Genomic DNA, 10,455 nt, shown 5'->3' with positions numbered 1-10,455 from the left:
AATCATATTCATTTACTTTAGTGTTCTTCAAATTCAAAAGAGAAAACACAAATACATAAACTCTAATTCTATTTCACCGTAAGCAATCAATTCAAAGAAATAAAAATAAACACTTAAGAACACCCTAGATTTATAGAGATTCGCTTCAATGTGAGATTACATCCTCTCCTTGCAGTAATTTACTATGATGAAAAAATGTAGACAAGAGAAAATTGCACTCCTATCTTCTCTAGCCTCTCTCTTTTTTTTTTTATGATTATAATAAAGCATAAGACTGTTCCCAAATAAGAAGGGATCTACTAAGAGAAATTTATTCAAGAGAAAATCATAACAGGCAGATCGAACAATGTTGTTTCTGTTCCTTGTCTAGTAAGGCCAAAAAATTGTTTGTTAAATTAGGGCAAAATCGAATTATACTAAGACTCTAATTCCTTAATAAAATTTTACAAGAATGCAAATTCCTCAACAATCTTTAGATTAAATTTTGGTCCAAGCCCCAGATTCCTTGAGAGGGGGGGCCTCCTGCTCCCATTCCAATCCCCATGGTCACCTCATAGGGAGGTCGATCTGCAAAGTGGTAATAATTAAGATCGGCAATAATTAGACTACATAATTTGACACTCGAGACCTGTATCAGTGAACATGATTTTGGACAATTTGCCAGCAATAAGGTTGACCAACCTAAGTGAAGTAAAAATTCAATGGACTAGGTTTCCAGTTGGCTGCACTCCATCAAACAGTAAGGATGATTACATCATCAATCACCCACAGGTCTGATTTATGAGTATGACGGAGCTGGTGTGGATATCATTGGTACTGAGCAATAAGGTATGTGCGTCATTTTGGAAGCTGATAATAAGACAGCTTCTGGGTATGAGATTGTTCTTTGCAGAATAAATAAGACCCTGAGACAGGGAGCGAGCCAACACCAGGTCGTTTAGCTCATATGGTAGAGCGCTTGCTTTGCATACGAGAGGCACGGGGTTTGATTCCATGAACCTCCACTCCTTTTAATTTTTTAGCTACCAAACTGCTCAAAGCAAATTTTTTTATCACAATTGTAATGGATTGGATTGGAACCTGTGAGTATGTGATAATTAAGAGCTTACCACTATTGCAATTGATGATTAATCGCAACTTATGGGACAAGAAAATATATTTGGTTTTGTCAATGTAATAGACTCCTTGTTTTAAAAATTATTTTTTAACTAAATTTTGACATTGCAATGATTCATTGATTGAACCACTGACTCGATGATTTGTCCAATCAACAAGTCGGTCGGTTATGATAACTATGCATAGCATATACTTTTATTGTTAGGCTTTATTAATTTATATTGTAAAATTTAAATTTGGACAATCTAAGTACTGTTCTTTATTCTTTTAAGAGTTTGAAAAACATTTTTTTTCTTTTTTCTTTTTTTTTAAGGTAAAAAATAGTTATAAAAATCATTGATTTATTTTGCATAAGTTTCGCATAAGTTTGGGACTTGTATTTACCTTTTAATCATGCTTTACGTACGTCCTTAAAAACTTGAAACTTGATCGTACGTATATGATTAAAAAAAATGATTTTTTAAAAATTATTTTGGATTGTATTGGATTATATTTTTAATTATCCAAATTAAAATATTATTCAATTAAATATTTTTAAATAATATTCAATTAAATTTAATAAATAATCTCGTTAACGTGGTCGTCAACAGTCAACAGTCGCCCTAACTCTCTCGATTTCCTAAATCTTCCCCTACCTTGAGAGTGAGATGATAGCACAACTTCGCAAGTATGACAATTTTACGAATATAAGCTGCCCACAAGAGCTCCAAAAGTCTCAATTTTACGAATATAAGCTACTTTCTAGTTCTCAACTTTGAACTCGTTGATGGTGATTTTCTTCTTGTCAGGTATGTTTTTGTCAATTTTTTGAGAACAGTGAGATGAGATTTGACAAGGTATGATGAGGTTTGACAAGGTATGAGGAATTGAATAGAGAAGCTCAGGCACAGAAGAACGATGAGCTCTCTGGGTGGAAACTTGTGGTTGGTGACATATTCAGAGAATCAAATCATTCTAAGCTACTATGTGTGATGGTTGGTGATGAAATTCAAGCAATTGTCACTATTGTTTTTGCTGCCCTAGGTTTCACATCACCTGCTTCACGAGGTATGCTGCTGACGGGGATATTATTATCTTTTCCTTGCAATCAGAGATGGCCATGTGAGGGTGAGAGTTGAGCGATCGCCTAGGGCTTCAATTTTGTAGGGGCACTAAAGAATGTTTTGTTATAGGGGGATCCTGTGCGTGCGCGCGCGTGTGTGTGTCTATATGTGTGTGTGTGTATATATATATATATATATATATATAAATTTTTTTAACTTTTTATTATTATGTTAAGTTAAAGGGCACAATTTTTACCAAAAATGAATTAAAAATAATTATATTATGTTACTTTTTTTTCTTTAACATATTATTGAAAGAAATTATTTATTTTTTCTAATTTTAAACTATCTTGCTTCCGAAAATAAAAAGATATTTTAAAATATCTATTTTACCAACCCATTTCCAAAAGTCCAATTAGCTTTATTAATCAACTACCAACCCAACAAGACAATAAGTAGCCCAAAATCCAAATGATTAAAGTGAAAAGTGAAAAGCTAACCTAAGATTTCTTTTCGCCATTTTTCTCTTCCTCACCCTTTCACCCATGAAGAATAGTCTTAACAGAGGAGAGAAAAAACTCTATTGTCAATTTTGTTGCATGCTCTAAAATGATACAATCTACATCGCAATATCACCATTTTATTGGTGCATTTTGTTCACTTGTTAATTGCTATTTCGTGAATTTTTTTAAGTTATAGAATATTAATTTTTACTGGGTGATAACTGATACGATATAATATTCAATTTATATTATGTCAATATGGAATTATACAAAGAGGTCAGGTGCTTGGATAGATCTTTTTTGATGACATGCATTTTGATGAAGTTCGGGATGTGCCTTTGAGATTTACTTGTACTTTTATTATTCACAACATGTAAAAGAAAAAATAAATATTTAAATGCCATATATGTATATAAAGGGCATCATTTAAAAATATTAAACTGGGCACAAAAAAATCTCAGGCTGACCTACTTGGAATTGCAGTAAGAGTTGAGTTCTTTGTCCTTAAGTCGATTTTGCCCGCAACAATACCTACGGATGATGACAATAAACTCTCAAGATATAACGACTATCATCTTGTATTATTAGCACTCCAAAACACAAGATTGGCAAGCCAAAATTGAATTTTGTACTCCTTTTAGAATGAACAAAAGAAAACTAGAATTTATGCAAAGTTTATGTAGAATTTTGCTAGAGAAAGAAGAAAGTAATGTTATACTATGAATGCATATCATTGGGATGAAGAAATGGATGTCCCAAGGGTCCTACTTATAGAGGGGGAGAGGTTATGAGTAAAGAGATGACCCAAACTCAACAACCTTTGCCGATTGTCATAGCTTTTGTTGTTGCTCGCTTGTCACTTTTACCTTGCTCGAGCGTCAAAAATAGCGAGCCTATTGCTCATCTGCGGTTGGCTTATCGCTTGAGCGACAGCCTCATTGCTCGAGTGTAGACTAGCGTTAGGTGAGCGTCAAAGTTGTTTGAGATTCCAATATACCACGACGATCTAGTCAATGAGTAGAACCAGTTAGTCTATTTATATTAGTAATTTGACCATTGGATCTAGTCTTAATAGTTGGCCGAGTTGATTCGAAAGTCACATTCCCATTTTTATACTTAAACAATTCCAACAATCCCCACATGAATGAAAATTCAAAATATGCATACATAATTCAAATGATATGCAGACTCTAACAAAAAAGTGCATATGACAAGTTATAGCATCAAGATAGTTGGCTTATGATTTTGAACTTTCCTTAGTTGAATACAATCAAATTCACCAAGCTAATTGTGAACTTGATGTCTTAAACCATTCAGCCTTTTGAGATTTACCATTATACACACTATTTGTGCCGTTGCAATTGCCAATTGATTATCACAATGGATATTAATCATAGGTACAAGCTTTTTCCAACATGGAATATCTTTGAGAAAATTAAGAAGCCATTCCACTTCTTCTCCATTTTTATCTAAAGCAATAAACTCATATTACAACTTGGATCGATATAAAAGTTTGCTTAGATGATTTTTAGGACACAGCTCCGCCTCCAATGGTAAATACATAATTACTTGTAGACTTTGAATCAATTGTGTTAAATATATAATTTGCATCGGTATATCCTTCTAGCATAGCAAAATATCTTGAGTAGTGTAATTCATACCCAACCGTGCGTCTTAAGTATTTAAGTATTCGAGTTAATGCCTTCCAATGATCAGTACTTAGATTACTTGTAAATCTACGCAAATTGTTGACTACACATGCTATGCTCGAACATATACAGTTGGTAATGTACATCAATCTGTCTATAACACGGGAATATTCCAATTGAGCTATGATATCACCAATATTTTTGGCTAAGTGTACGATCACGTATTCGTTAGGTGTGATTTTGATGTAGACACACTTATCACATTCATTGATTTTGAAGTCATTTGACAATATAGTTTTGTCAAATTTTTCATGCTACTATTTCGATGCTTGTTTTAAACCATATAACGATTTTACAAGTTTACACATCTTCTCTTTTCTCAGAGCAACAAATTCTTTAGGTTGTTTCATATATATATATATATATATATATATATATATATATATTTCTTCTTCTATTCATCATTTAGAAATATAGTTTTAATTTGATGTATTTCAATATTATGCAATGCTGCGATTGCAATAAATACAAGTATAGAAGTGATCCTAGTAATAGGTGAATAGGTATCGAAGAGAGCTAGTGCTTTATTTGATCTATATCCTTTGGCTACTAATCTAGCCTTATATTTGTCTACTAATCCATCCGACTTCAATTTCTTTTTGAAGATCCACTTGCATGCTAAAGCCTTGTTTTTCGGAGGGATTCCCAAGTATTGTTATTCATGATGGATTCAATTTTACTATTAACCACTTTTTTCGAGAAATGAGTTTTGGGAGAGGACACTGCTTCGTCAAATGTCCTTAGATTATTTTCTAGAAATTCTAGACCAAAAATCTTATTAATCCTTTGCCTTTTACTTTACCTTGGTTCTTCATCTAATTGATTATTGTTATCTTCTAGACGGTTTTCATTTGTAGTCTCATAAGTTTGATTGTGTGAACTTATTTCTTTTTCCTTGCACGAAAAGATGTCTTTAAGGAAAGCAATATTCCTTGATTCAATGATTTTACCTTCACATACATCAAGTACTTTTGATTTATGAACCAAAAATCGATATGCATTACTGTTATTTGCATATCTGATAAAGACATAATCTATTGTCTTGGATTTTGCTTATTTAGGTTCAGGTATTTGTACCTTTGCTATACACCATCGTACTTTATGATATTTGTAGGAAGATTTTCGATATTTTCATAACTCATAAAGTGATTCAATATTACTTTTGTGTGATATTTTATTAAGGATATGATTTGCAGAAAAAATTTCTTCCCTCACAAGTTTTGAGGTAAGCTTGAACTAATCAACATTGTATTCATCATTTACATGAGGGTTCGATTTTTTGCGTTCAGTAATCCCAATTTGATTGAGATGAGTATGGTACTGTAGTTTGAATAATTCCAAATTTTGAACAAAATTCTTCGAACCGAGCGACCTATTTTCTACCTCAATCACTACAAATCATTTTTATTCAATTTTCAAGTTGATTTTCAACTTTAGTTTTAGTAGTGCTTAAACACTTTTAAAGTTTTATCTTTACTTTTCAACAAGTAGACACAGCAGCATCTTATACAATCATTTGTGAATGTGGTGAAATACTTTTTACCACCTCTTGTTTGTATGAACTTTAAATTACATATATCCGTGTGAATGAGTTACAAAGGTAGACAAAGACCAATTTGAAGCTATTCTTACTTAATAGAAAACCTAACACTAAGTTTTAGCGAATATCCAGCACATGAAAAACATTGTTGAGGTTAAGTTCTTTGCATGATTGCATTTTTAAGATTACTTTGCCTCGTCCTTCCACTTTCCCATGAACAGCTTCTGGCCCTCTGTTGGTTTATAGGAAGAGAACATTCTTTTATCGGCACTTATGTGGTGGTTAACACCTGTATCTACACACCACTCCATGAGATTTCTAACATTGTTGCATTCTGAAATAATGGTCGACAAATTTGTATATGCTATACCATCAGATATAACATCAGATTCGGTGATATTCACTTGGGCTTGCTTCTTAGTTTGTCACGATCGATAGAGTGATGTTCGGCCTTTCCATAGTTATAGTAATTGCCCTTGAATTTCTTTGCATTCTTCTTAGAAGTTTCGAAGGAATGCTTTCTTTTTTGCTCTTGTTATTTGATTGCACCATATTGGCCCTAGCTTGTGGCATATGGCTCCCAACATATTTTTCCGATCTTCTATTATCTTCAATTATCAACTGGTTGATGAGTTCTTTAATATTTATCTTCTTACGCTTGCGCTTGAAATAATTATTTAAGTCCTTCCACATGGGTGAAAGTTTCTTGATAATTGTAGCCACTTGAAATGATTCACTTAGAGACATGTTCTCTGTATGAATGTCATGGATAATCACTTGCAATTCTTGTATTTGACTGATGACTGTCTTTGAATATACCATTTTGTAATCCAAAAATTTACTCACGATAAACATTTTCGTTCCAGTGTCTTCACTCTTGTATTTTTTTTTCTAAAGGCTCACATACTTCTTTGGTAGATTTATTGGAACTGTCTACGTTATATGATGCATTAATCAACATATTTAGTATGTAGTTCTTACATGAGAAATCTGAATATTTTCAAGGGTCCAATGCTATTAGTGATGCCTTGTTAGTTTCCCCTTATTGCATGATAGAAGTATCTTCATTTTAGAATTTTTCGAGGTTTAGGGTTGTGAAATGGAACAGTATTTTTTGTTTCCATCTCTTAAAGTCAACCCAAATAAATTTCTTCGATTTCTCGTCGTGTGGAATGGAGTTCGTCGGAATGGTGGGAGGGACAACCGAATCGGAGGGATCGCACCGGTAGGAACAATTCCTTCTGAAGTTCTCATATTCGAAGTATCATTCGAAGTGGAATTGATATTGAAAATCGTATTCATTTTTGTTTACATGAAACAGAGGATAAATCATAAATCAGATTCGAGAATGGGTAGAAGATGTTAAAAATTGAACTGAAATCAGTTTAACTGAATAGGATAAAGAATCACTCTAAAAAAATTGACTAAGATTGTTGGAAGAATAATAGAGTAATGACTTTTAAAAACCAAAAACAAACTTACCGACATTACCGGAAATTGGACAGAATAACGACAAGTAAACAAAGAAAAAATATTCCACAAAAATATAGCCAAATGAAATGGATGCAAAGTCGATGCAAGAGTTGAACGTTTTGTCCTTAAATCGATTTTGCCTCTCAACGGAGCCTACGGATGATGGTAATCAACTCCCAAGATAGTACGACTGTCCTCTTATGTTAGTAGCATTCCAAAACACAAGATCAGCAAACCAAAATCATATTTTGTACTCTTTTAGAATCAATAAAAGAAAACCATAATCTATGCAAAGTTTATTTGGAGTTTGGTAGAGAAAGGAGAAAGTAATTTTATGCTATGATTGCATATCATTAGGTTGAAGAAATGGATGTCCCAAGAGTCCTATTTATAGTGGGTGAGAGGTTGTGAGTAAAGAGACATGGCCCTAACTTACTAACATTTTTCAAGATTTGCAGTTTTTGCTGTCGCTCGCTTGTCACTTTTGCCTCGCTTGAGCATTAAAAGCAAGGAGCCTTTCACTGGCCTATTGCTCAAATAGTAGGAGAGTGACAGAGTTGGTTGAATTCTAGCCATTTTCCCTCTCTTTCTTCCCAACTTTAGACTACAATCTCTCATTCATCCAAAATTAGTTTTGAGATTTTAAATATACTACGACGATTTACTCGATAAGTAGAACAAGTTAGTCTATCTACGTTAGTAATTTGACTATCAAATCAAGTCCGAGTATTTGGTTGAAATCGACACGAAAGTCACTTTTTCCATTTTTATACCAATTCCAACATTTTATAAACTATCACTCTAGTTCTGCATCTCAGTCCCCCACTTCCTTTAGAGGGTTCTTAGGCATGCGAGCTGAACCTATTCAATACCTTGTTAGAACTAACCAGATTCCTAGGGAGATTCTTGTACCAAAATATTCGTTATGGTTTCTTGTGATGCAAAAACATATTTCATTGATACATTTCACAAAAAACATGATGGCGCTTATATGATATGTACAGAAAAATCTATTGCAGGAAGCTAGTAATTGCTATGCACTATTCTAAACTAGAATCACTTGTAGTGCAAGATTAGTGGAGATCAGAAAAATAATCCAAGTAATCTCTCCACAAGATCCTCGAGGACAAGTCACGCCAACACTCCCCCTCAAGTTAGTGCATAAATATCTCCAATGCCCAACTTGTCTAGTGAGTTGTAGAATATCTTGCTTGAGATAGCTTTGTAAGCATATCTGTCAATTGATCTTCTTATTTTACAAATGGAAATTGAACTATCTTGGCATCAAGTTTTTCTTTAACAAAATATCAATCTACTTCAGCATACTTTGTTCGATCATGTTAAACAGGGTTTAGAGCAATCTCTATAGCCGCTTTATTATCACAAAATGGGTTCACTACAAAATTATAAGGATAGCCAAATTCTCCCAGTAATCTTTTTAGCCAAAGAAGCTAGCAAAGTCCGTTAGCCATGGCTCTAAATTCAGCCTTTGCACTAGATAATGCAACCATCTTTTGTTTCTTGCTCTTCCAATTGACTAGATTGCCTTCAACAAAAGTGAAATATCCTGGTGTAGATTTTCTATCTGTGATATTTCTAGCCCAATCAGCATCCGTAAAACCAGCAATGTTTAAATGATTTTTTCTCCTAAACATGAGTCTTTTTCTTAGAGAAGATTTCAAGTACGGTAAAATTCGGAGCACTGCATCCTTGTGATCCTCACTAGGATTATACATAAATTGACTTACCAAACTTATAGCATAGGTAATATCTGGTCATGTATGAGACAAGTAGATAAGCTTTCCCACAAGGCGCTGATATCTTTCTCTGTTTGTGAGTATTTGTTCGAGTATTCTCCTAATCCGTAATTCTGAATCATTGACGTTTCTGTAGGCTTACAATCAAGCATTCATGTTTCAACTAGCAAATCAAGTACATATTCCCTTTGTGATAGAAATATACCTTGATTTGATCAAGTTAATTTGATACCTAAAAAATGTGACGTCCCGAACTTAAGCTTCGAGGGTCACGTACTAAGCATAATAACTCCTGCCTTTGGTACATGTAAATACTCTTAAATAGAAGTATTACATATTAGAAACTTATTTTTTAATTTGATAAAACAATTCTTATAAAATTTGATGGCCGGTAAAAGTGCATGCCAACATGAAAATTATACATTACATATACGGCCTCGGCACTATCAAAGTTAGTTGAGGCAGCAAGTTTGACAATTTTTATAAAATTCATCCCAACTCAGTTTTCTATGAAATTTGTGGAATTAGAAATATAATTTCAAGTAGTTTTCTAGGTTAAAATATGAAAATTTTCCAAGATCATATGATATAGATGTTTTACTGAAAACAGTGAAGTATTACACAGGAAATCCAGATTGACCCCTTGACGTTAAAACCTTGGTAACTCAGGCCATAGACATCCAAATTGAGTGATTCCTTCGGCCACATTTAGAAAACTCAAAGAGGAAAACAGAAATATTTTTAGAGTTTCAAATGGACGTTTATAGAGTTAGAAATATCATTTTGAAAATGACTCCAGAAACTGTCCCGTTTCTGCCTTTTATCACTTGCAAGGAAAATAAACTATAAAAACGTCTCTTAACATAACATGAGGGATATAATTACAAAATTTACTATTAATACCATATTACATCATGTCATGTACATATTTTTACATAGTACCATAAGAAAAATAAATGGAAAAACAGTCATCGAGCAAAATATACAAAAGAAAACTTTCGGTACAAAACATCTGTCCTTAATCCATCATCGCGTAAGCCAACTAACTTCCATCAATTCAAACGATCATGGATCTGAAAATTTAGCATAACATACTATGAGTATAAGAAATACTCAGTAAGATACCATGCTTGGATTTTTATCATGATAATACTACACAAAAGAATGCAATCAAACTCATACTTGCACATTCCGGCTTGCCGATGCCCTTCACTTGTCCTAAGGCATAAATAGATATCTAACTTTGTGGACTTGTCCACCATAATCATATTGTGGTTTTTCATGTATAGTTTAAGCATAAATATTACCATGAAG

At 33.2% G+C, this 10,455-nt stretch overlaps 1 pseudogene; it reads left to right on the top strand.

The window, feature by feature from the left end:
- The first annotated feature begins 7,543 nt into the window (after positions 1-7,543).
- The window catches only part of LOC111378523, a 20,923-nt pseudogene continuing 18,011 nt past the window's right edge, over positions 7,544-10,455 (top strand).

This window comes from Olea europaea, unplaced genomic scaffold (genome assembly GCF_002742605.1).
Source record: "Olea europaea var. sylvestris unplaced genomic scaffold, O_europaea_v1 scaffold1829, whole genome shotgun sequence".
In the NCBI taxonomy this organism is placed as follows: Eukaryota; Viridiplantae; Streptophyta; class Magnoliopsida; order Lamiales; family Oleaceae; genus Olea; species Olea europaea.
This window is presented reverse-complemented; position numbering and strand designations above follow the sequence as displayed.